At 43.9% G+C, this 26694-nt stretch overlaps 1 protein-coding gene, 2 non-coding genes and 1 pseudogene across 3 annotated transcripts in view; all 4 read right to left on the reverse strand.

Annotated features, from left to right (window-relative positions):
- The window catches only part of CERS3 (ceramide synthase 3), a 135526-nt gene extending 126047 nt beyond the window's left edge, over positions 1–9479 (reverse strand). The window contains exon 1 of the mRNA XM_025392216.1: positions 9409–9479. The gene's annotated coding sequence lies outside the window, so the exon portion shown is untranslated. The remainder of the gene's footprint in view (positions 1–9408) is intronic.
- A 6223-nt stretch (positions 9480–15702) lies between these two features.
- LOC112629510 lies at positions 15703–15809 on the reverse strand. The gene has a single exon (XR_003120618.1). It is a non-coding gene; the product is annotated as a U6 spliceosomal RNA (small nuclear RNA).
- Positions 15810–17697: 1888 nt separating this feature from the next.
- LOC112628334 lies at positions 17698–19294 on the reverse strand (annotated as a pseudogene).
- Positions 19295–20933: 1639 nt separating this feature from the next.
- LOC112629650 lies at positions 20934–21040 on the reverse strand. The gene has a single exon (XR_003120728.1). It is a non-coding gene; the product is annotated as a U6 spliceosomal RNA (small nuclear RNA).
- Between the last annotated feature and the right edge of the window lie 5654 nt (positions 21041–26694).

Genomic DNA, 26694 nt, shown 5'->3' on the forward strand with positions numbered 1-26694 from the left:
AGGGAAAAGAAACTGGAAATTGCTCAGGGCAAACCTGCCTCCCATTCTATTCAAAGTCACCCCTCTGCTCACCAAGATAAATACACATCTGATTGCCTCATTTGGAGAGGCTAATCAGAAACTCAAAAGAATGCAACTCAAATTGCTTAAGGCAAACCCTAAGCAAACCCTAAGGAATTTCCAGTTTATTTTTCCCTTTAGCTTAGTGATTTTGGGGCCCCAAGATTTATTTGCCTTTCACAATACTAATAATAATTATATTCATCATAATCACAATCATAGCTAACATTCACTCTGTGGTTGCTATGACTCAGGTATTGTTCTAAGTGCTTTTCAATATATTAACTCATTCAATGTTTTTATAACTCTGTAATTTGTCTCTTACCAACCTATGACCTGGAAGTCCCCTCCCCACTTCAAATTGTCCCACCTTCACCTCAAGTTGTTCCACCTTTCCAGACTGAACCAATGTACATCTTACACGTATTGATTGATGTCTCATGTCTCCCTAAATTGTATAAAACCAAGCTGTGCCCCTACCACCTTGGGCACATGTCTTCAGGACCCCCTGAGGCTGTGTTATGCATGTGTGTCCTCAGCCTTGGCAAAATAAACTTTCTAAATTAACTGAGACCTGTCTCAGATTTTGGGGTCCATAGTATATTTAATTATTTTATCCTTATGTTACTTTGTAACAGCCTTTATTTTATACACATAGACTTAGTTTCTCCACTTAAATTTTGAGTACAAGGATTGTGTAAAGTTTCCAAGTTGCAGGCATTACTGTTCTCTGAACATAGCATTCAGTCATTAACTCATTCAGCCAGTATTTATTGTTTCATACTATGCGCCAGGCTCATCACATCTTTTGAAGGACCTAAGGATGTCAAGAATAAAAATATAGCATGACTGCCAAAACAGACACAAGCACACACTCACAGACCTATTATACAGAAGTGCAGAAAGAAGTATCCATATGTGTATGTGATGTGGGTATATTCATATGCTCATATGTAAGTACAAATTAAGACCACAGAGAAGATTGACTCTCAAGATTTACTATTTCATATCCCACATCCATGAAAGAATAAACCATGCATTTTATTTTTTATTCTTGTTTTTGAGACAGGGTTTTGCTTTGTTGCTCAGGCTGGAGTGCATCAGCGTGATCATGGCTCGCTGCAGCCTCAACCTCCTGGGCTCAGGGATCCTCCTACTTTAGCCTCCCAAGTAGCTGGGACCACAGGCACATGCCACCGTGCCTGGCTAGTTTTTGTATTTTTTGTAGAGACAAGGTTGCACCATGTTTCCCAGACTGATCTCGAATTCCTGAGCTCAGATGAACTGCTCACCTTGGCCTCCCAAAGTGCTGAGATTACAGGCATGAGCCACCATGCCCGGCCTAAGCTGTGGATTTTAAATGAGGAGCTAAGACTACATAATATGAAATTAGGAAATAGAAGTAGGCAGATAAAGTGTCCACCTCCCCAAATAACCAATCCCATGACTGTCTTAGTTTGGAAGATAGAACTTAGTAGCTCCAATATCCACAATTCCTTTACTGAACACTGTGCTGGGCATCTCAGTCAATGCTCCATGTGCTTTGAATAGATTTATATGAGTTGTGCCACCACTAAACAGATAGGAGGACTAAAGAGGTAAGAGGGCAATGAGTGTCTGAATGATATCTGGGCTGTCGATACCATGTAATATCTGAACAAGACAATGAAGAAACAAAATGCTTCCTATTCATCTAGCCATCATTCATCTGACACATGTATTGCACAAGGTACTTGAAATACAAAGATGAACCAATATCCCAGATCTCAAGGAGATTATGACCTAGCTTTTCCCTCTTCCTGCTGTTCTACCACCTATCCCATATCCTACCCTGCCACTTGCTAACACAGAACTGGGAGAACTACTTGGGAAACCTAGGACACTCAAGAAGGGGTACCCTCTCTTCAGCCTGTGAATTCTCTAGTGGAATTTTTTAAAAAGCAAAATGGGGTGCCCTATGAAAACATAAGCTAGGCTAAGTTTCATAATGTCAGCCAACTATGACCCATTCCCAAGAAAAAGACACTCACACTCTCTGCCTTCTCATTAACAAAAGATTTGGTTGTTCCAGAGGGCATTAGAGAAATGTAGACCAAGCTTGAGGTTGAAGTGAGCATGTGTAGCATTGTGGCTGTTTGGCAGTGTATTGGTCCATTTTCACACCGCTATAAAGAACTGCTTGAGACTGCGTAATTTATAAAGCAAAGAGGTTTAACCGACTCACAGTTCAGCATGACTGGGGAGACCTCAGGAAACTTACAATCATGGCAAAAGGCGAAGAGGAAGCAAGGCAGCAGAAAGGAGAAGTGCTGAGCGAAGTGGGGAAGAGCCCCTTGTAAAACCATCAGATCCCATGAGAACTCCCTCATGATCACAAGAACAACATGGGGGAAACTGCCCCCATGATTCAATTACTTTCATCTGGTCTCTCCACTGACATGTGCAGATTATGGAAATTACAATTCAAGATGAGATTTGGGTGGGACGACCAAACCATATCATCTGTCCTGGCCCCCTCCCAAATCTCATGTCCCTTTCACATTTCAAAACCAATCACATCTTCTCAACAGTCCCCCAAAGTCTTAATTCATTCCAGCATTAACCCAAAAGTCCAAGTCCAAAGTTTCATCTGAGACAAGGCAAGTCCCTTCCATCTATGAGCCTGTAAAATCAAAAGCAAGTTAGTTACTTCCTAGATACAATGGTGGTACAGGCATTGGGTAAACACACCCATTCAAAGTGGGTGAAATTGGCCAAAACAAAGGGACTACAGGCCCCATGCAAGTCAGACATCCAGCAGGGCAGTTAAATCTTAAAGTCCCAAAATGACCTCCTTTGACTCCATGTCTCATATCCAGGTCACACTGATGCAAGGGGTGGGTTCCTGTTGTTTTGGTCAGCTCTGTCCCTGTGACTTTGCAGGGTACAGCCCCGCTCCCAGCTGCTTTCACAGGCTGGTGTTGAGGGTTTGTGGCTTTTCCAGGAGCACAGTGCAAGCTGCCAATGGATCTACCATTATGGGGTCTGGAGGATGGTGGCCCTCTTCTCACAGCTCCACTAGGCAATGCCCCAGCGGGGATTCCATGTGGGGACTCTGACCCCACATTTCCCTTCTGCACTGCCCTAGCAGAGTTACTCCATGAGGGGTCTGCTTCTGCAGCAAATTTCTGCCTAGACATCCAGGCATTTCTGTACATCCTCTGAAATCTAGGCAGAGGTTCCCAAACCTTTATTCTTGACTTCCGTGCACCTGCAGCCCCAACACCACGTGTAAACTGACAAGGCTTTGGGCTTGCACCCTCTGAAGCAATGGCCTGGGCTCTATATTGGTCCCTTTTAACCATGGCTGGCATGCAGGACACCAAGTCCTGAGACTGCACGAAGCATCGAGGCCCTGGGCTGAGCACACAAAATCACTTTTTCCTCCTAGACCTCTGGGCTTGTAATTGGAGGAGCTGCTGTTAAGACCCCTGGCATGTCTCCATGCCCTGGGGACATTTTCCCCATTGTCTTGGTGATGAACATTTGGTTCCTTGTTACTTATGCAAATTTCTGCAGCTGGCTTGAATATCGCCTCAGAAAATAGGTTTTATTTTCCATTGAATCATCAAGCCACAAATTTTCTGAACATGTATGCTCTGTAATTCTTTTAAACATAAGTTTCAATTCCAAATCATCTCTTTGTGACTGCATAAAACTGAATGCTTTTAAGAGCACCCAAGTCACCTCTTGAACACTTTACTTTTGAGAAATTTCTTCCACTAGGTACCCTAAATCATCTCTCTCAAGTTCAAAGTTCCACAGATAGCAAGAGTCAACTTTATTCCAGTTCCCAACAAGTTCCTTATCTCCATCTGAGACCATCTCAGCCTGGACTTCATTGTCCACATCACTATTAGCATTTTGATTAAAGCCATTCAACAAGTCTCTAAAATGTTCCAAACTTTCCCACATCTTCCTGTCTTCTGAGCCCTCCAAAGTGTTCCAACCCCTGCCTGCTAACTGGTTCTGAAGTTGCTTCCACATTTTTGGGTATCTTTATAGCAGCACCCCACTCTCTGCAGTACCAATGTACCTATTAGTCCATTTTCATACTGTTATAAAGAACTCTTCAAGACTGGATAATTTATAAAGGAAAGTGGTTTAACTGACTCACAGTTTGGCATGGCTGGGGAGGCCTCAGGAAACTTACAATCATGGCAGAAGGTGAAGAGGAAGCAAGGCACCTTCTTCACAAGGCAGCAGGGAAGAAAAGTGCTGAGTGAAGTGGAGAAGAGCCCCTTATAAAACCATCAGATCTCAGGAGATCTTGCTCACTATCATGAGAAGAGCATGTGGGAAACTGCCCCCATGATTCAGTTACTTCTACCTGGTCTCTCCCTTGACACATGCGGATTATGGGGATTATAATTTAAGATGAGATTTGGGTGGGGACACAAAGATTAACCATATCAGGTAAGCTTGGTCACTCTTTGATCATTTCCAGACCCTCTCAAGGGGAAGATCAAAACCGAATGCATTTCCCCTTATCAGTTGCTTCTGTGCCACCAAAGCATCCCAGGAGAGCTGGCCATCAGTGTGACTGAAAATGGTGCTGAGATTCCAGTCCTGGGAGGCTGTTTCCCTTCCCTTTCTGGTCCTGAGGCAGAGCTCTCCTCCTGCTTGCTATTCCAAGTAATCTCAAAACACAGCCCCCATCAAATTACTTTCTTGCTCCAGAATTTATGGCTTCTTTATGCTGATTACGTTAAATCTAAACTTCTAGGATTATCTATTTCCTAAACCACCCTCTGAAGTTCAATCCCCACCCCACCTGTCCCACCTTACTGTCCACCAAACCCAATACTGTTCTTTCCTTCAGTTGAGTCCACTGGCTATGATCACTGTGACCTTAGCTCAGGCCCCATCTGTGATCCCTCATTATCCAAGTCCCATCCCTTTCCTCTGGGAAACTGCTTCTCAGATTAACCTTTCTTGGCCAGGTACAGTGGCTCATGCCTGTAATCCCAGCACTTTGGGAAGCCAAGGTGGGTGAATCACCTGAGGTCAGGAGTTCGAGTCCAGCCTGGCCAACATGGCAAAACTCTGTCTCTACTAAAAATACAAAAAATTAGCTGGGTGTGGTGGCAGGTGCCTGTAAGGCAGGAGGCTGAGGCAGGAGAATTGCTTGAACCTGGGAGGCAGAGGTTGCAGCAAGCTGAGATCGTGCCATTGCACTCCAGCTGGGGTGACAGAGCAAGACACTGTCTCAAAAAAAAAAAAAAAAATTAACATTTCTCTTCCTAAACTCTTTATGCTAATTATCCAAATTACACCATTAGCCCCATTTTATATGCAGCCTTATTGTTTAACAGTACCACACAAACTGCTTCTGCAATACTACTTGATCACAGTGTGCGTGTAGTGCATGTGTGTATATGTGTGCACACAGGTATGCGCTCTGTCTCCAGTAAGCTCTTCATCCTATGAGTCCAGATCTCACCCCAGAAACACTGTTGGGTTGACAAGAGACCCTCAAATGTATTAATTAAGAGTGGATAACGCAGTTATCTGAGGATGACATCAAACTCTTAGCAGATAATAACAGTCTCTACCGCTTTCTTTCAAGCTATGTATACTTTCTCCTGCTGTTTTTCTTTCTTTGGTGTTTTCATGTATTCAACAATGATTTATTATGCGCTTTCTATGTGTCTAAAAATAGAGAAATCACAGTGAACAAGGCAGATACCATCCCTGCTTTCCAGCTACTGAGAGTCTGTAGCTTTGGTTGGAAAAAGCTAGGACATCCCTGAATGCCAGCAGACATTCACTCTCCCTCTGTGGGGGTCTATCAACAGATCAACTGAGCTACGTGGCAAGCAGCAAGTGCTGGGGCCCAGTATTTTGGAAGGCACTTAAGAGATATGAAGAAAACCATAACATACTAAGTTGGTTAAAAAGTGTCCCTCAGGTGGGCAGAACACCTGAGGTTGGGAGTTCGAGACCAGCCTGACCAACATGGCAAAACCCTGTCTCTACTAAAAATACAAAAATTAGCAGGGCATGATGACACATGCCTGTAATCCCAGCTACTCCGGAGGCTGAGACAAGGTATTCCTTGAACCCAGGAAGTGGAGGCTGCAGTGAGCTGAGATCGTGCCACTGCACTCCAGCCTGGGCCACAGAGTGAGACTCTGTCTTAAAAAAAAAAAAAAAAAAAACAGTGTCCATCACTGGCTTTTACTAGGACCTTAATAAGGAAAAAAAAAAACTAGAAAGAAACTGGAATCTTTGTTTTTTTAACCTCTGTTGTACTGGACCGGTTTTGAATGAGAAATTCAGATGTGAACTAGCCTGTTTCTTTGTTGGATGCTGTTTGAACATGTTCTGTAGGACAGGATGATTTCTATTCACTCATCTCTGTTCAGACAGATGACTTATTGCTTCCCTGAAATAAACTTGCCAAAAATTAGTCTCTCATTAAAAAAAGGAGTAAAAATTAAGTTTACTAAAAAGTAGTAACACATCACAATGTTTAGATAAATACATTATAACATTCATTCATTCATTTATGGAGCTCTCATCAAAGCAGTTATGACACCAGTGAGTATGGTTAAAATAAAAATAATTTGCTTGATCCTGTTACACTCTCTGCAAGGCCTATTTACAAAATGGGATACTAGTCATTTATAATTAAATGTCTGGACTAACCATTAGAGAATAAATGGTATACCAGGAAATTATTTCCTAGAAATATAGTCCATACTTTCAGCTATTTAAATCCTTAAAATCAAAATCAACCAATGAATCAATCAAAATAGAAAATATAAAACTAATTATTACAATAAGCATTAAATGCTTCAACCTTTGCTCAAAATTTTAAAAAAATCTTTTATGAAAGCTGAAATGAAAATTATCTGACTTGTTAATAATGAAACCCCTTCAGCCTCAGGAATGAACTATGACCAAGGTCCTAAGCTTTCTGAGAAAGTAACATAATAACTGGAACAGACAAGAAAACTCTTGGACTGTTGAACTTCTTTACTTTGTTTCAGCAGAAACAATGTAAAGCAAAAGATCCTTATTTGGTCACACATGCATCAGTAGAAGTAATGTATAAATCATGCATATTTTCATGGTAACAATAATGGCTCATGGCTTCCATAATCGGCAACCACCACAGTGACTGTTCTCACATATTGGAACAATTCTGCCATTGCATTCCTTACAAGTCAGGAATGATCTATTCTTAGTGTGATAGATCAGACACTCAAATGCATGCCATGCTAATACTATGTAAAGTAAAGGTAAAACATGGAGCTAATAAGTGCATAAAATACCATTGAACTCTTCTATAGTTCCAATCAGGTAAATAATTAGTATGCAATAATTATTACTACCATAGGGCACTTTCTGTATATGTAACAAATTTATCCTGGTTCAAACCCAGTAACAATTTTAAGAATGTAATTCACAATAAATACATGTTATATCATGATCTAATACAAATACACCTACAAATATATATGTATATGTATGAATATATACATGTATATATACACACATATATATAACTGAAACCACATTTTCACAAAATAATACTTATCTATGCTGTCTATTTATGATACACTGTATTGCGTATTCAGGTCTATTTTTTTTTTTTTTTTGAGATGGAGTCTTGCTCTGTCACCCAGCCCCGAGTGCAATAGTAGGATCTCAGTTCACTACAACCTCCACCTCCTGGGTTAAAGTGATTCTCCTGCCTCAGCCTCCTGAATAGCTGGGATTATAGGTGCCCACCACCACACCTGGCTAGTTTTTGTATTTTTAGTAGAGGCTGGAGTAGTTGGCTAGGTTGGTCTTGAACTCCTGACCTCAGGTGATCCACCTGCCTCGGCCTCCCAAAGTGCTGGGATTATATGCGTGAGCCACCATGCCTGTCATATTCAGGTCTAATTGAGACTCTTTATTTTGAAAACTGTTGATGTGGACCCTGGCACTGGTTTTCTGACGGTTAATGCATGATGATGCACACTTACGCTGCCCAAACCAACCTAACTGAACTGCTTTACCATTTCTACACTCCATATACTACTTAGATTTTGTTCTCATTTCAGGTGATTTAAAAACATTTTCTAATGAGAGTTTTGAAATTGGGGGTAAGCTCAAATATCAGAGTGATTCAGTCCTCTGAACTATGACCACAAGTGAAGGCTTCCTTCCTTCCTTCCATTCCTTCCTTCCTTCCTCCCTCCCTTCTTCCCTCCCTCCCTCCCTCCCTCCCTCCCTCCCTCCTTCCTTCCTTCCTTCCTTCCTTCCTTTTTTTTTTTTTTTTTAAAGAAGTTTTGCTCTTGTTGCCCAGGCTGCAGTGCAATGGCCTGATCTTGACTCACTGTCACCTCCGCCTCCTGGGTTCAAGTGATTCTCCTGCCTCAGCCTCCCGAGTAGCTGGGATCACAGGTGCCCACCACCACACCCGGTTTATTTTTGTATTTTGAGTAGAGACAGGGTTTCACCATGTTGGCCAGGCTAGTCTCAAACTCTTGACCTCAGGTGATCAGCCCTTCTCGGCCTCCCAAAATGCTGGGATTACAGGTGTCTGCCACCGCGCCTGGCCGCGGGTGGATGCCTTTCTTACCTTTGAGGTCCTAGCATCTAGAATTGTAAGTTCTAGGTACATTCTGGACCCTTGATATATGTTTTGAATTTCAGAATAAGTTAAAGGGTATCTTTAGTGTTCGTTTAGTCATGATATAGGGCTAATAACTTACACCTGGGAACCCAGCAACCCTCTTCTCAATTTGCGACATATAAACCCACGAAAGTAATCACAAACTTGTTAACCGCTGGGCACTGTAGCCCTGGAGCACTCTTAACGGACTTTGCAAGGCCCAGTACCCAGAGGCTGCAGCGAGGGGGCGGCGACTGGGCCCCAGGACACCGCCTGTGCAGGGACAGGGACTCTGGGCCTTGGCCTGCGAGGGAACAGGCGCCCTCTGTCGGCCTTGACCTCCGCGGGGACACGGGCACACTTTCGGCCTCGGCCTGGGCCTGGACAGAGACGAGGACTTTAGGCCTAGGCCTGCGCGGGGACACGGGCGCTCTCTCGGCCTTCACCTGCGCGGGGACACGAGCCCTCTTTCGGCCTCGGCCTGGGCCTGCACAGGGACGGGGACTTTGGGCCTGGGCCTGCGCGGGGACGAGGACGCTCTCTCAGCCAGGGTCTGCACGGGGACAGGGACCCTCGGCCGGGGTCTGGGCGGCACCTGCTGGGGGCGAGGTGGGGCAGCCCCACACACCGCAGCGCGCAGGGCCTGAGGGCCGTCCTCCCTCCACTTCCCGTCCCCACATCCGCCCCGGGCCCACCACCTGCCTCCTCCTTGTCCTGGGCCGAGGCGGGTCCGCAAGGGCGGGAGAGAGGTCCCTGCAGCGGTGCATCCTGGGACACCGCCCCTCAAGCCCGGGGGCGAGGGATGCCTGGGTGGGGGCCAAGAGAGCGCCCAACAGACCACCAGCTCCTTTCCTGGGTGCCCTTTTCAGGTACTGTCCCTGGACCACACTGGTCCTACACTGGCCTCGCGAGACAGGCATCACTCGTGACTGGGTCAGAGGGGCTAAGCAGCTCACCCGAGCTGCACAGCTGGTGCCGGGCACTGCTGGGGTTTGCACCTGGGCCTTTTATGATTCCAAACCCAGTGCCTTACACAACCTCTTCAGAAGGTGAAAACACGAATGGTCTACAGGCTGTTGACAGGAAGGGGAAGCCGTTCTAGAATAATTTCATAAGCGCCCGTGGAGTATCTCAGCCGGCAAGCCCAGGTCTGCAGTCATTTCCCATTGTGAGGTTGAATTAACAGAGACTGAAAAATAGAAAATAGATAAGGTGAGGCAATGAAAACATCCCCAGCAAAAGAGAACAGGGAGCACCCTTTCTCTGAATATTTGATTAAAATACAAACCTAGGAAAACCATTTACATGCAGCGAGCTGTGATGGCACCACTGCACTTCAGCATGGGTGACAGAGCGAGGCCCTGTCTCCAAAAGACAAAACAAAACAAAAAAACATTTACAGAGGAGACAGTATAGCAGAGTAGGGGAAAACAGGCATCATAGCCATATAGCCCTGGGTTTAAACTCCGACTCATTCACTAACTTTGGGATGTGTGCCTTCAGGCTTTTTAGTGCTTTTTTTTCTTTTTCTTTCTTATTTTATTTTATTTATTTATTATTTATTATTATCATTTTTTAAGACAGAGTCTCACACTGTCACCAGGCTGGGGTACCGTGGCACGATCTCGGCTCACTGCAACCTCTGCCTCCTGGGTTCAAGCGATTCTCCTGCCTCAGCCTCCGGAGTAGCTGGGACTACAGCCGCGCGCCACCATGCCCAGCTAATTTTTGTATTTTTAGTACAGACAGGGTTTCACCATGTTGGCCAGGATGGTCTCAATCTCTTGACCTCGTGATCCTCCTGCTTCGGCCTCCCAAAGTGCTGGGATTACAGGAGTGAGCCACCATGCCTGACCTCTTTTTTTTTTTGAGACAGAGTCTCACTCTCACCCAGGCTAGAGTGCAGTGGCACAATCACAGCTTACCCCAGCCTTAACTTGCTGAGTTCAGGTGATCCTTTCACCCCAGCCTCCTGAGTAACCACAGGCGTGAGCCACCATACCAGACTAATTTTTGTATTTTTTTGTAGAGACGGGGTTTCACCATATTACCCAGACTGATCTCCAACTCCTGGACTCAAGCAATCTGCCCACCTTGGCCTCCCAAAGTGCTAGGATTACAGATGTGAGCCTCCACACCCAGCCTTGTTAGTGCTTTTTAATTACCTTTTGACACATGAATTCCCTTATGAGTAAAACCTGCTTTGAATGTAATGAATTGAATTGGAAGATCAAATCGGGTATGAAGAAGTAAAGAAGGCCGGGCGCGGTGGCTTACGCCTGTAATCCCAGCGATTTGGGAGGCCGAGGCGGGTGGATCACCTGAGGTCAGGAGTTCGAGACCAGCCTGACCAACATGGTGAAACCCTGTCTCTACTAAAAAAACAAAGTTAGCCGGGCATAGTGGGGCATGCCTGTAATCCCAGCTACCTGGGAGGCTGAGACCCGGGAGGCGGAGTTTGCATTGAGCCGAGATTGTGCCACTGCACTCTAGCCTGGGTAACAAGAGCAACTCCATCTCAAAAAAAAAAAAAAAAAAAGAAGAAGAATTCAGATATTCTCCCAGAACACTCAGGAGAAGATGAAAGTGGTAATTAAACATGCAGATTGGAAAGCAGAAACTCAATTTACAAATAATTCCTTAAGACAGTGAAATGTAATATTGAAGGATGGCAAAATAACTTAGGGAAAAAAATACGTGTGATGGGTCTATAAAAGACATATTGCCATTAACAAAAAGAATGGCAACCAAAAGACATACTCTGATACACAGTCTGAGAAAATATATCTTTCTTCTTAGGAAATTGTTGGGATGCAAACATAACCCAGTTATTTTTCCTGGAAACATTACCAAAGAAAGGAACCCAAATTAAGATTTTCTCATTAGACACATCATGAAATAAAGACTAAATAATAAATATAATGGTGATAACAAAATGTAGTGTAAAAGTCAAGAATAAAATTTGAGAAGATACATAATGTAAAAAATCACTGGGAATAACAATTTGGTTTATAAATTCAAGTGAAATTAACAATGGCCAGAAAGCTGGCGGGGGCAGGAAGCGCATTGCATGCAGAATTTACTTCAGTCTTGGCTTTGATTACTGAAAAAAGGAATTTTCAAGCATAGTTTTTGAAAAGAGGAGAAAGGTGCCTGGGTACAGAGGCTTATGCCTGTAATCCTAGTGCTTTGGGAGGCTGATGTGGGAGGATCACTTGAGGCTGAGCTTGAGACCAACCTGGGCAACATAGCGAGACCCAGTCTCTACAAACAAATTTAAAAGGCTGGGCATTGTGGCACACACCCATAGTCTCAGCTACTTGGGGGGCTGATAGGGGAGGATCACTCGTACGCAAGAGTTTCAAGGGTGCAGTGGGTTACCATGATTGTGTCACTGCACCCCAGCCTGGGTGACAGAGTTAGACCCTGTTTCCAAAAAACTAAAAAATAAAAAGCATAGAAAGGCAATGATTTGGCTGGGCGTAGTGGCTCACACCTATAATATCAGCACTTCGGGAGGCTGAGGCAGACAGATCTCTTCGTCAGGAGTTGGAGACCAACCTGGCCAACATGGTGAAACCCTGTCTCTACTAAAGATACAAAAGTCAGCTATGTGTGGTGGCGCATGTCTGTAATCATAGCTACTCAAGTGGCTAAGACAGAATTGCTTGAACCCAGGAGGCAAAGGTTGCAGTGAGCTGAGATCATGCCACTGCACTCCAGCCTGGGCGACAGAGTGAGACTTGGTCTCAAAAAAAAGAAAGGCAATAATTTAAAACAGATATATTTTCCAAATAACTATAAGAGAGAAATGGAAATCACTAACAATTCATATGCAACCCAAAAGAAAACAAAAGAAACACTAAGACTAAAATAAAATGGCAAATACGTAATTTATGACAAGAAAAATTATTTAAGAGGTTACACCTATGTCTGTTTTACTTTAATAAAAAGGGAAAAGAGGCAAAAGCTTGTCAATTGAGTTTATAATATAAAATTCATTTATTATCTACTACTTATAAACAATCAGGCCAAAGAAATTATACCAATGTTTTAGACTTTTAGTCACATAATGGAGTGGTAGAACCTCAAAGCCTGGCCTTGGATTATCCCAATGCACTTTCCTGGACATACTACAGTTTTTGGTTTCTTTTTTTCCTTAAAAGATACAAAGTTTTATTAAACAAACCTGGAATCAACAGTATTATTACATAAATTAGACAGCAGTAAGATTTTCCTAGGGCATATGTACAAATTACAGTGATTTCCATTGTGCAACAAACAGACAGGATTAAAAATAGGCACTCCCCTCCCCGCCCCCCATGAAAAGGTGAGATCACGCCACAGGGCTCCCAGTTCCGGCTCACCAAGGGGTGCACAAACCTGCAAAGGCACTCCACCTGTGTGCATGGCATCCGCCAGCAGTAACAGGGGCCCCAGAAGCACATTGGCAACATGGTGAGGCTGCTCAGCGTTCAGCGCAAAAAAAAAGAATTCGGCTATGACAGCTGAGCAGAGCTCAACAGCCACCTCAGAGGACAAGAACTGTGGAAAGCCTTCAAATCCCATCTGCTAAAACACACATGGAAAGCCTTTTACATACAGAACAGACGTGTCCACCATGGAAGATCAAACTAAGCCTCAACAGAACTTCCCAACACATGATAATTTACAGAGAACCGTGACAGGGCATCCACCTTTTATTAGGAAGGACTGTTCTGCTGGGTGCAAGGCCATAAGGTTTGCAAAGCAAACTTGATTATGAAAAGGCTTGGTGAAAATACAGCCCCCACCTTCACCAAGACACACACACACACACGCACACACCCCAAAGAAACTATCCAAATACATTAAGACACCTGTTCTTGTGCTTTTCTTCTTGCTTTTGTTAAGCGAATCCCATCGGTTTAAGTTAGACTAATTAGAAGGCCTTCTTGCTTCCGTTGGCAACAGAGAAAAATGGTGCAAATGACTCCTCCAATGTGTGTAAAATTCATGCTAGTTAGATTGAAGGAAAAATGAGAGGAACCCCGGCACCCCATTTCAAATCTCTGCAACTGGAGAAATCAAAGGCTGCAAGGACTGTGTAGACCTGATGCAAAGTTAACAGGCTGCAAAAATAAAACCCAAGCCAGTGCTGTGTTTCACTCTGTTCACTCAGTAGCTGGAGCAACGAATGATTGTGACATTCTGGTGTGATATTTGTGCAGCCTGAGGTACACCCTGGGCACAGAGTTGAGCCTTGGGGTCTTTAACAGTATTAAGCCATAGTTTCACAGTTACAATGGTCCAAAGAACTAGAGGCCACGTAGGTCAAACAAAGAAATGGTGAACACATCCCAAAGCACTCAACTGTTTAGTTCCACTGGAGATTTTTTTTTTTAATGGGTAGTGATTTCAAATGATTTGGTCTTTTTTTTGTTTTGTTTTGTTTTGTTTTTCTTCAAAGCAAACAAATGATTTGGTCTTTAAGTATGGACAGAAAGAAACAACACGCTGAACGAGAAATTCACTAACAAGTGACTGTACAGTTGTTTCATGGGCATGGAGAGAGAGTGGGGTTGAACAGAATTTTGAGGGGATGAAGTAAGATTGCATTTTGATGCAATCTTACCCCATTGCTGGGGGGTTTCTGCTTCTTATTCTATCATGCTGACAGCAAATATAATTTGCCCATCACTGGCTATAGATAGTTTAGGCTAAGCAGGATTTAGACTTGTGTTGGGAAGGAATTAGAATAATTCAGTAGATGCAGCGTATACTATTCGGTTGTGACTTTATTTTCTTCCTGGCTTTATCAATGCCTATGAAAGCAGGCTGGTGGCATTTCCCTTGAGGAAAACAAGACTTGCCCCACTATACTTCCTGTTGTGGCATATCCATTTCCTAAAGATATTCTCTTATAGAGTTCCAATTTGAGAAAATACTGCCAACTCATAAAATTACATGAAGCAAAGTAAATTTGTAATTTTTTCTGATACAAATTTTTTGATTATTGTAATGAATTTTCCTCCACATTCAGCACAGTGATTGTTTCATGTGATCATCTATGCGAAAATTTTGGAATGCCATCCAGATAAACTAATTTTATTTATTTTATTTTTTATTTTTTGAGATGGAGTCTCACCCTGTCGCCCAGGCTGGAGTGCAGTGGCACAATCCCGGCTCACTGCAGCCTCTGCTTCCCAGGTCCAAGTGATTCTCCTGCCTCAGCCTCCCGAGCAGCTGGGACTACAGGTGCCCACCAGCCAGCACGCCTAATTTTTGTAGTTTTAGTGGAGACGGGGGTTTTGCCATGCTGGCCAGGCTGGTCTCGAACTCCCAGCCTCGGTTGATCCACCTGCCTCGGCCTCCCAAAGTGCTGGGATCACAGGCATGAGCCACCATGTCCGGCCAGGTAAACTATTTAAAAATTATACATAGTGATTTTTCCATGTTTATAGCTCATTTTGATTAAATTAACCTCTACATGACATTGGGCCATTTAAACTATGACCCCACCATGGGGCAGTTACCAGGTAGCCTGTATCACTTCAAATGTTGAAGTGTGCATGACGGTCAAAAGTGGGTTTCACACCATCACACGTTCATGGAAGCGCTTCTAATTTCTCATTTGTTCTGTATGGCTGGAGGCTTATTACAATGTCTGTAAAGAACAAGGTCATCAATGTGCTTGCATATTTCATTTTCCTGCATATCTGTTCACAATTAAGGCAAGGTATTTCAGGCTTTCCTGATGCAAATTTTCATCAGTATGAAATCCTGGATAACAAAACAGGCAACCTAAAAATAGGCATATGGACTCGTGGGTCTATGTACTTTTTAAAGTGTGCTCAAGAAAAGTGTTTCATTTACGGTTTTATTAATACTTTTTAAAGTAGAATGTTCAATAATATTATTACTATGATTTATTTTTATAGTCAGCAAACATGAGACTTAATGCTTTTCCTTCTAGCTCCACATATCAGTGCACAGTGTAACATTTTTAAAAAAAAAATATGGAATGCTGCATGAATCTGCGGATCTTCCTTGCACAGGGGGCCATGCTAACCTCCTCTGTGCCATTCTAATTTGAGTATACCTGCTGCCGAAGTCAGCACCAGTTTCACCTTTTCACATTCATAGTAAAACTGATGGGAAACTGAATGTGAAATGTTTAGACAATGATGGCCCTCAACTGTTAATCCCAACAGGATGGTGACTGAGGTGCACAGGCTGAAAATACAGTTGTCTAAACATTTCCACATTTCACTATCTGAACATCATTTTCCAATTAATAACATAGTTATTAATTGTAAAGAGTTTATTCTACTCAACCCACTAATTATTCTCACCTAGTGAGTTGACCTCAATGTGAAGAAAAGGTCATTGATGAAAAAGGGCGGCTATGTTCTGTTAACATTTTTTTCTTTTTACAGAGATGGGGTCTTGCTATGCTGCCCAGCCTGGTCTCAAACTCCTAGGCTCAAGCAATCCTTCTGCCTTGGCTTCCTCAAATCCTAGGATTATAGGAGTAAGCCACCGCACCCAGCTTCACTGTCCTTTAAAGTCTTAAGGTGGACGTTCTCTTGATTCCACCTTCAAAGCCATTGCCTGTTTTTTTTGTTGTTGTTGGTTTTTGTTTTTGTTTTTGTTTTTAGACAGGGTCTCACGTGTCACCCAGGCTGGAGTGTAGTGGTGTGATCTTGGATCACTGCGGCCTGGACCTTCCCGGGCTCAAGCGGTCCTCTCATCTCAGCCTCCTGAGTAGCTGAGACTACAGGCACATGCCACCATGCCCGGCTAACTTTTTTGTATTTTGTAGAGATGAGGTCTCACCATGTTGCCCAGACTGGTCTCCAACTGCTGGGCTCAAGCAATGTGCCCACCTCAGCCTCCCACAGTGCTGGGACTACAGGAACAAGCCACTGCACCCAGCTTAGATGAAATTTTTGAAAGTGACACAGAAGGTGTTTTTAAATACAGTACATTCCTCCAACAACTTCAATGTCATTGTAGATTCTTGGAATAAATTCATTCCCATATCTTCTTCTCTTTGTTTCTTCTTTTAAAGTCTCAAGTTACCAGGTAGGAAGCACTAAAGCTACTGAAGGTGGATCTCCCCATGATATTTTTTTCACCCAAACTAAAAAACGCATGTGAGGTGATTTTTTAAAATCCATGCAACACACCCTTCAGATGTTGTCCCCAAGAGAAGAGATTTTTGAAAAAACAAATTGAAAAATAAAAATTATAGGCGCTGTGAAGCATTAACATTTACATCACTGCACAATTTCTGTGGATCTGCCATAATGACTTCTATATATACACACAGGTACACACACACACACAAATTTGTGGTTATAATCGAACAAGTCCAGTTCAAACTTATAAACTTAAGTCTATGAGAAAAACCAAGACATCACAATAGAAACACAACACTAAAGGATAAGACAAAATCTACAACCAAACAACTTTCAAAACCTTTCTACAGTGTGGAATTCCAGCTGCTTAAATAATGCCAGTTACATTATTTTCATCTATGCTCTGATCTGTTTCTTTTTTTTTTTTTTTTTTGAGACGGAGTCTCGCTCTGTCGCCCAGGCTGGAGTGCGGTGGCGCGATCTCGGCTCACTGCAAGCTCCACCTCCCGGGTTCACGCCATTCTCCCGCCTCAGCCTCCGAGTAGCTGGGACTACAGGCGCCCGCCACCACGCCCGGCTAGTTTTTTGTATTTTTAGTAGAGACGGGGTTTCACCATGTTAGCCAGGATGGTCTCGATCTCCTGACCTCGTGATCCACCCGCCTCGGCCTTCCAAAGTGCTGGGATTACAGGCTTGAGCCACCGCGCCCGGCCTTCTGATCTGTTTCTGTACATACAGGCACACAGAAAAGTGGAAATGTCCTTATCACGTGAAGAAGACATTGCTTCTGGTCTGCTTAGGTGCAGGTCTTTGTTCCAGGCAGATTCCAATCTTCTTGTTTCTTCCAGATGTGAGCTCCTGTCCTCAGAAATTCTTGAAGATTTCTAAATCCTTCTGCGGCATGGCGGCGGCTGTGTCCTAGTCATTCTCTGGGTAAGTTTCGAAGTTGGAGGTGTCTCCGTCGCGGGCTATCTTGGGCACAATGGGAGCCTTCAGTTTTCTCTGCGGAACAGCTTCCCAGTCCACGGAGAGGAACCACCGATGGCGTTTCACATCATTAGCCCTGTTCTTCATGTTTCCTAACCGCCTTGTTCTGTCAACCACGAGCAGTTTCTTAATGAGGTCTTTTACACAGAAATCCAAATGTCTGGGGAAATCTATTTTGCCTGCAAGAATTTTCTGATAAATGCCAAATGTGTTATCACAAAAAAAAAAAAAAAAAAAAAAAAAAAAAAAAAAAAAAAAGGAGGAAACCCTGAGAGCATCTCGAATATCAGGATGCCGAGGGCCCACCAGTCCACGGCCCTTCCGTGGTCCTCGCTTTGAATGACTTCGGGGGCCAGGTACTCGGGTGTTTCACAGAGGGTCCAAGTCCTGTCTACCAGCTTCTCGGCGAACCCAAAGTCCATGAGCTTGATGTGGCCGTCCCTATCCAGCAGGATGTTCTCCCTATCCAGCAGGATGTTCTCCGGCTTAAGTTCCTGTAGACGATCTCCTTGGAGTGGAGATGCTCGATGGCACAGGTGATCTCCGCAGAGTAAAAGAGACCCTTGGCGCTGGAGAAGCGCCCCCGGTTGCGCGGGTAGCTGAAGAGCTCGCCGCCCGGCAGGTACTCCATGAATCTGTAGAGGAAGCGCTAGTCATGCCACGTCCAGAACAACCTGATGGGGAACCGGTGGATGACTTCCTTCAGGACCGACCTCTCAATGTGCAGGTGCTGCTCCTGCTTCAGGCGGATGACGTCGTGAATGCTCATCACCTTGAGGGCGAAGAATTGCTTGGCTGTTTTCTTCTTCACCGGGTCCACCCGCCCGAACATCCCAGTGCCCACGGTGGCCAGTGTGTCGAAATTCTGCAGGCGGTAGGCAGGCGGCTCGGCTGGGGCAGAGCGCGGGCCCCCAGCTGGGGGTCTCCTCCGCCACCTCTCTGGGTCGCTGTCCGCGGCGGCTGCCTGGTCCAGTCACGGCGGAGAGCTGGCCCAGGCTCTCCACTCGGGTCCGGGGAACCGGGCCAGGCCGGAGCGCTCTGGGAGCCGGGCTTCCCGGGACGGAGCCTCTGAGGGCGGCGCGGCGGCGGCACCAACGGAGGCTCCCGGTGCGCGCCCTCGCCTCCCGGTGCTCGGCCCGACGCTTGGCCCAGCGCGGCTGACTAAGCCCCCGGGTGGGAGCAGCCGCCGACCTCAGGGGTCTGGCACCGAGTGCTGCGCGGTGGCAGCGAAGACGGGGACCGCGGCCAGGGCTGCCGGGGCAGGGAGGGGGCCCTGCACATTCCCGGTCTCGCCTGGCGCCTGCCGCCGCCTCCAGTTCAGTAGCTGCGAGCGCGCTCTACGGTGTTTTGCTTTTGTTTGTTTGTTTGTTTGCCAGCTGATTCACAACTCAAGTAGCACAGTGAGGGTGGACAATACGGACTGCCCAAGCATCCCAGCATCGTCTGTTCTACATATCACTATTCCAAATGGCATGCTGCTGTGTTTGTGAATCCAGCCTCCCACGGTGGGTATGTCACCACTGACCTGTAACAATGGGAATGACACATTTTCACTAGAGGCGGGCCTTGGCCATCCTCCACAGCAGACTATTAAGTAACAAAATAAGCAATACTATTTATTTACTTCTTACTATGCTGTTTTTTTTTTTAAGCCTCTGATGAAATCCTGGTGGCTTCTTCTCTCTTCTTACCAATCCAGGAAGTGTAGAGAGCTGTTGAGCCCTGTTTCCAAATCCCCAGGTGAAGCTGTGCTGACATGCCTTCTGTCCGTACAGCCCTTTCCAAGACTCAGCTATTTGTGATCACCCTCAAATGCTGCCCTGATTCTATTATCAACTTGTAATAAAACTCACTTGTATGGTGGAAAGGCTGTTGCCAATTAATTTTATTTTCTTTTTTTTTTTTTTTTTTTTTCTTTTTTTTTGAGACAGAGTCTCGCTCTGCTGCCCAGGCTGGAGTGCAGTGGCCGGATCTCAGCTCACTGCAAGCTCCGCCTCCCAGGTTCATGCCATTCTCCTGCCTCAGCCTCCCGAGTAGCTGGGACTACAGGCGCCCGCCACCTCGCCCGGCTAGTTTTTTGTATTTTTTAGTAGAGACGGGGTTTCACCGTGTCGGCCAGGATGGTCTCGATCTCCTGACCTCGTGATCCACCCGTCTCGGCCTCCCAAAGTGCTGGGATTACAGGCTTGAGCCACCGCGCCCGGCCTAATTTTATTTTCGTTTGTCACCTATCTTCCCTTCCGTGTAATCGTCAAACTGTTTGTTGTACATATTAAAAATAACACACAATCAAGAGGGCATATGCTATATTCAAGCAAAGAATGCTATGTGAGCCAGGCATGGTGGCTCATGCCTGTAATCCCAGCACTTTGGGAGGCCAAGGGGGGGTGGACCAATTGAGGTCAGGAGTTTGAGACCAGTCTGGCCAACATGGTGAAACCCCATTTCTACTAAAAATAAAAAAATTAAAAAAACAAACAAAAAAAAAAAACAAAAAAAAGCTGGGCATGATGGCGCACGCTTGTAATCCTAGCTACTTGGGAGGCTGAAGCAGGAGAACTGCTTGAACCCAGGAGGTGGAGGTTGCAGTGAGCCAAGATTGCACCACTGCACTACAGTCTGGGCAACAGAATGAGATGCCATCTCAAAAAAAAAAAAAAAATGCTATGCAATAAAAAAATTATGTACTTGTCAATAGTCCAGTGAGTCAGGGGAACCCTTTCTCTTTATTGTGGAGAAAAATAGCACAATCAGAAAAAAAATTAAAAGATAATTTTCAGGAAAACTGACAGTTAAAAATCCAATGTTGTCTTACAAAAGTAGGATATACTACTCTTTTGTGTTTTGCAGAAAAACAAATATCTGGTGATTTGGAGATGGACAATATATGGTCCTTAGCAAATGAAAGAAGTTTAGCTGTGGGGAAACCTGTCCTTCCTCACAGTTTATTGAATAGCTTAAAAAGATGTCATCAGCAATTATAAATGTGCTTCTGGGGTGCTAACTTCATGGGCCTCAAAGGGAGAAATGAGTCTGACAGGAGGCTTGAGGCACTTAAAAAACACACAGACATTCTGATTGCCACCCCTAGAAAGTGCTTTTTTTTAAAGTTAAAAAATATGAAATGCTTCATAAATTTACATGTTATCCTTGAGCAGGGGCCATGCTAATCTTCTCTGTATCATTCCAATTTTAGTATATGTGCTGCCAATATAAGCATAGAAAGTGTTTTTCAGATGGCCAGGCATGGTGGCTCATGCCTGTAATCCCAGCACTTTGGGAGGCCTAGGTGGACGGATCACCTGAGGTCAGGAGTTAGAGACCAGCATGACCAACATTGAGAAACTCCGTCTCTACTAAAAATACAAAATTAGCCAGGCCTGGTGGCACATGCCTGTAATACCAGCTACTTGGGAGGCAGAGGCAGGAAAATCGCTTGAACCTGGGAGGTGGAGCTTGCAGTAAGCCGGATCGCGCCATTGCATATTTTTCAGGTAAAACCATGCATCAACTCTACTGCCTTCAATGATTAGGTAGGCTCTACCAAACAGCAAACACCTGAGCCATTCTCACTGGAAAGAAAATCACAGGCAGATCACATTCCATATCTTAATGCTTCTAAATATCAGAGAACTGCTGGCACAGTGGTGTGTGTCTGTAATCTCGGTACTTGGGAGGCTGAGGCAGGAGGATCCTTTGAACCCAGGAGTTTGAGACTAGTCTGAGCAACAAAGCAAGATTCCATTGCAAAAAAACAGTATGTAAAGTAAATTTAAAATAAATATCAGAGAAGCGTACTTTGAAAACAAAGCAAAAATCCTGAAAAGGAAAAACACAAGTAATCCACGGTGTACACAAACATGTATTGTACCCAATGCAGTAAGTAACTGGACTACAGTTCATTCCAACTACTTGGTAAGGTTCACTGTGAACTGCAAACTTAGAAAGGGATCACTGTTTGCTTTTCCTTTATCTTAGAAAAGACAATAGGCCAGCTTTGCAATTAAGAGGGCATACATGGCATTTACTGTAAAGGCTTTGATGTGAGTTCAGCTCTACCGTCTTTAAAATAACCAGAAAAACTCAGAAATGGTTTGCTAGTCTGATCTATGATCCTACTATTAGAAAAGGCATTTTATCAACCATAATTTTCAAATGTGCATTTTGATAAAGCAAGACACGTTTTATACTGTCATAAGTGACAATCAAGACCAATTAAAGTTTAATATTTAGGTCAAGTGTCCAAACATCTGGGCAGTCCATGCCTGCCAAGTGCAGCCCTGCTGGGTTGTATTAAGGAAAAGGTGGGAGATACAGCAGTAAGTCCAGTTGGTGCCCAGGGAGATGGTTTGGATGTCTGGAACATCACCTTTGGTGATTGTGTTAAAACTATTTTTGACTTGAATGGTATTATTTTCAGCCTGTCATTTCAAAGGTGCAACCCAGAATGCCAGTATTATTTGTGTGCAGAGAATACAAATAAATTGAAAACCACTATCCTTGGTTTCTACCTCTTCCCCTCCCGTGCACACTTGGGTCTAACAAAAATTTCTCTCTTAAATATCATCAACTGCTTCCTAATGGTCAAATCATCTGGTGGTTTCTCAGATCTCATCCCACTGTTGCTCTCAGAGATACTAAACCCCACATACATTTTCCTTCTCAAAGCTCTATAAAACCTTTCTTAGTTTCCTCATAGTATTTTTTGTTTTCCTGCCTCAAATTTCCCTCACTTTCCTCCTTCTATCCAGTCCTCCCCCGACCCACCCCACCTTGTCTCTCTCCACTCTCAGGACAATCACACTTTCTTCCATTATTTTCATAATACCTGTACACAAATGACTCATATTTGGCTCTGTCCTAATTTTCAACAGAGCATTTCTAACTCTCTGCTGGATTCCACACTGTGCTGATAACAGTATCAGAAGTCACTCAGGTGAGAACTGAACTTTTCTTCCTCCTAGGGTTTCCTACTTCCTTACTGAGTAAACAGAGCAGCATCTCAGCATGCCAGTGAAACGATGGCTCTTTATTTCAGGTCGATCCTGTTCCTCCTTTTTACATTTTTTTTTCCGGTTATACTTGCACACATTATTTAAAGACTAAGTCTTTCAGTTCTAAAAACTTTTCTTGAATTTCTTTGGTACTTTCTCTTTTCCAGTCCTTTTTACTCTTTTTGGTACTCCTATTATTCAATTATTGGACCTTGGTGACCAGTTCTCACATTGTATCATCTCTCTCTCCTGTTTTCTAATTTCTTTGTCCTGTTGCTGTAAAATCTAGATTTCCTCAACCTATTTTTACTACATTTCTGAGTTTTTCATTTTTGCTATCACATTATTAATTTATAAAAGGTATTTGTTTCCCCACTGAATATTTTTTTCTTTTTCGAGACAGGGTCTTGTTCTGCTCTGTCACCCAGGCTGGAGTGCAGTGGTGTGATCATATGATTATAGTTCACTGTCACCTCAAACTCCTGGGTTCAAACCATCCTTCTGCCAAGCCTCCCAAGTAGCTGGGACTACTCTACTCAGCTATTTAGTTTTTTTGTTTTTTTTTGTTTTTTTGTTTGTTTTTTGAGGGACAGAGTCTCATGATGTTGCCCAGGCTAGTCTTAGACTCCTGGGCTCAAGTGATCCTCTTGCCTTGGCCTACCAAAGTGCTGGAATTACAGGTGTGAGCTGCCATGCCCAGCCCCTCACTGAACATTTTTTATGTAGTATACTTTATAATTTCTTTGAGGGTATTGATAAATTAACTTCCTCTTTGTTTAATCTGTTTCGTGTTTGTTTTGATCTCTGCCTTTTGGGGTAGAGGCTTTCCCCTAATTCCTGATGATCCTTGGCTATTCACTCATATGTAAGAGTGAGCCACTTAAATGCCAATTAGCTCTATGTACATGGTGATATTTGCCACTATGGGCTTCATAGTAGGGTGATTTGGCTGAGTAATTTACTTGGGGAACCCTGATATCTGTCTTTAGATCTTTTTTTCTTGGGTTTGTTAAATTCCCCAGAAAAGTCTCTTCTAGCCTCCTACCTAGAGTTAGAAGTGTTCTGGCAGTAGAGTTGGGGAGAAGGCCGGGGAGGATGGTGGTTATATTTAGTATGTACATGTTTAGTTAATCCTGTTTTCAGTGTTTTATTCCTATCTCCAGCTGTGTCTGGTGTTCCCTAGTCCAAAGACCTGTTGTTTCACACTCTCCGGGAATAAACCTCTAATCTGCTAGGTGGTGGAGGGAGCAATCGCTAACTACATGGAATGGGGCAGAGGATCTAGAAGTAATTGTTTCCAATTGCTTTTCCACCCACCACCCCATGGTACAGCATGGTACTCAAGACTACAAGCTCCTGAGCCTTCAGAGGAATCCAGCTCATAAGTCAGGCTTTTTCAGTTTTCCCCATTCCAGATAGGAATGTAATGTTCCTGGGTCGACTAAGTTAGTTTGAACCCGCCACTGCAAAATTGAAACTGAGACAGTGAAAGAGATCTGACCTAACCAACTCCATCTTGCTTCTAACCTGCGAGCTGTCCTTGTTCATCCCTGGGCATAGGCTGAACTAAGTTTGGGAGGAATTTAGTTTATAGTTTAAAACAAAGATAAGAGGCAAATCCCCTTCTTGACTGGGGACTAGACTGCCTTTATAGGATTAACAAATTAGTCACAAGATTATAAATTATGGTTTAGGAGTCATGCAGCTGGAGGCTGCAAGATTCTGACCCTCCCTAAACTGCTCCTAAGTCAGTAACTATTTTGCAGAGTCTGCACTTGATGGATCAGCTGGCATCACCCAGATTGATAAACTGGCTCATCTGATCTTGGCTCTTGTGGCCCCCACCCAGGAACTGATTCAGCACAAGAAGACAGCTTTAATTCCCTGATTTCATCTCTGACCCAACCAATCAGCACTCTTGACTCAACATCCCCTACCCACCAAATTATCGTTAAAAACTCTGATCCCTGAATGCTCGGAAAGACCGATTTGAGTTATAATAAAACTTCAGTCTCCCCCACAGACGGCTTTGAGTGAATTACTCTTTCTTTATTGAAATTACCCTGTCTTGATAAATCGACTCTGTTTAGGGAGCAGGCAAGATGAACCCACTGGGTAGTTACGAATTTTCAACCTACCTACCTTTGAGCTTCCAAAATTGTTTTCTCCTTTTCGATTTTGTCCTCATGTGTCTTGTTGCTTGTGATTTGGCCTCTTTATTGTTGTTAGTGGGTGTCTGAAGGCAGAGAAGCTGATGTGAGCATTCAGCCAGGCCTGGATCCCATTCCCATTGCCCTTGCCTTCAGTGGGATTTCTGCAACAAACTCTTCCCAATCTTTGTGCTTGTCAATGTAGCCACTATATTGCCACTAAAGTCACTTTCTTCAAACACAAAACCAGTCATTTACTCAAAAACCTCATCAGCTGTCTACTGTGTATAGAAAAGTCAATACTCCTTAGCACATCACCCTAGGTCTTGGATGACCTAACTCCAATATACTTTTATGGTGTGACTTATACCACCCACCACACATATCCAAAGCTGCAACAATTTTCGTTTTAATAGTGTACATTCCTCATCTTCTGTCTTGAAGGCAGGGAATAAATTATGCAAGGAGTCTGAGAAGAGGTTGGAACCTAACTACTTGAATCCATTACTTCAGCTCTGCCACTTTATGATCTTGGGCAAGCTACTTAATCTCCATGTCTGCAAAACAATAATAGTAATAATAATAGGACCTACTTTCTAACATTGTTAGAAGGATTAGATGAGCACTTAAAACAGTGGCAAGTAGGAAGTGCAAGGTAAGGATAATGATTATAATTCTCTGCACATCTGTCTCCTCCAGCAGATTATCAAGTCCCTGGAGAAGGATCACTTCTCATTTATTCAACATTTGTGCTGTGCCTATGATGTGACGATGTAAAAAGAGCTTAGCAAATGGAAAGACTGTTGACTTATGGTTCAAATATAATGGACAAATGATACAACACAGGAAAGAGCAAAGTGCAGAGAATACAGCATGCAAAATTGAATGGTGTGGAACAGATGGGGAAAGGCTTCACAGATCTAACACTGAAGATGGGGCTTGATGAATGAGTATGTAAGGGCCAAGAGTTGTGCAAGGAACAGTGGATGGGGAGAAAAGCACAGACAGGCTGGAGAAGCAGGTTGAGGCCAATTGCACAAGGCCCTGCATAACCTGTTTACCATACACTTTATTGTTTGACCAGTGTTTGTTAATCTCAGTGTGCTAGCATATAGGGTGTGTTAGAGAATTATGAGGAGTCAAAGTATTTGGTTACCAATAATAGCTGAAATGTGGGGACTGTTTTTTTTTTTTTTTTTTTTTTTTTTCCTGAGATGGAGTTTTGCTCTTGTTGCCCAAGCTGGAGTACAATTGCGTGATCTCAGCTCATTGCAGCCTCTGCCTCTGGGGTTCAAGTGATTCTCCTGCCTCAGCCTCCTATGTAGCTGGGATTACAGGTGTGTGCCACACGCTCGGCTAGTTTTTTGTATTTTTAGAAGAGACGGGGTTTCACTACATTGGCCAGGCTGGTCTCAAACTCCTGACCTCAGGTGATCCACCCAACTCGGCCTCCCAAAGTGCTGGGATTACAGGCGTGAGCCACCACACCTGGCCAGGTACTTGACATTTTAAAAATAAATGAGGACACACTCCCAAATGATGCTGAACAGAAGAATACATAATCTATGACTCCATTTATAAGAGTAAAAGAAAGAGAAAACCAGGCAAAGATCATTTCTGTTGTCTCAGTTCACGACACAGTTACCTTCAGGGGTGGACAGTGACAGGGAGAGGACTCAAGAGGGACTTCTGGGTGCCTCATGCTATTTCTTCGTCTGGGGACTGGCTGC

The sequence above is a fragment of the Theropithecus gelada genome, chromosome 7b, assembly GCF_003255815.1.
Source record: "Theropithecus gelada isolate Dixy chromosome 7b, Tgel_1.0, whole genome shotgun sequence".
NCBI classification, from domain to species: domain Eukaryota; kingdom Metazoa; phylum Chordata; class Mammalia; order Primates; family Cercopithecidae; genus Theropithecus; species Theropithecus gelada.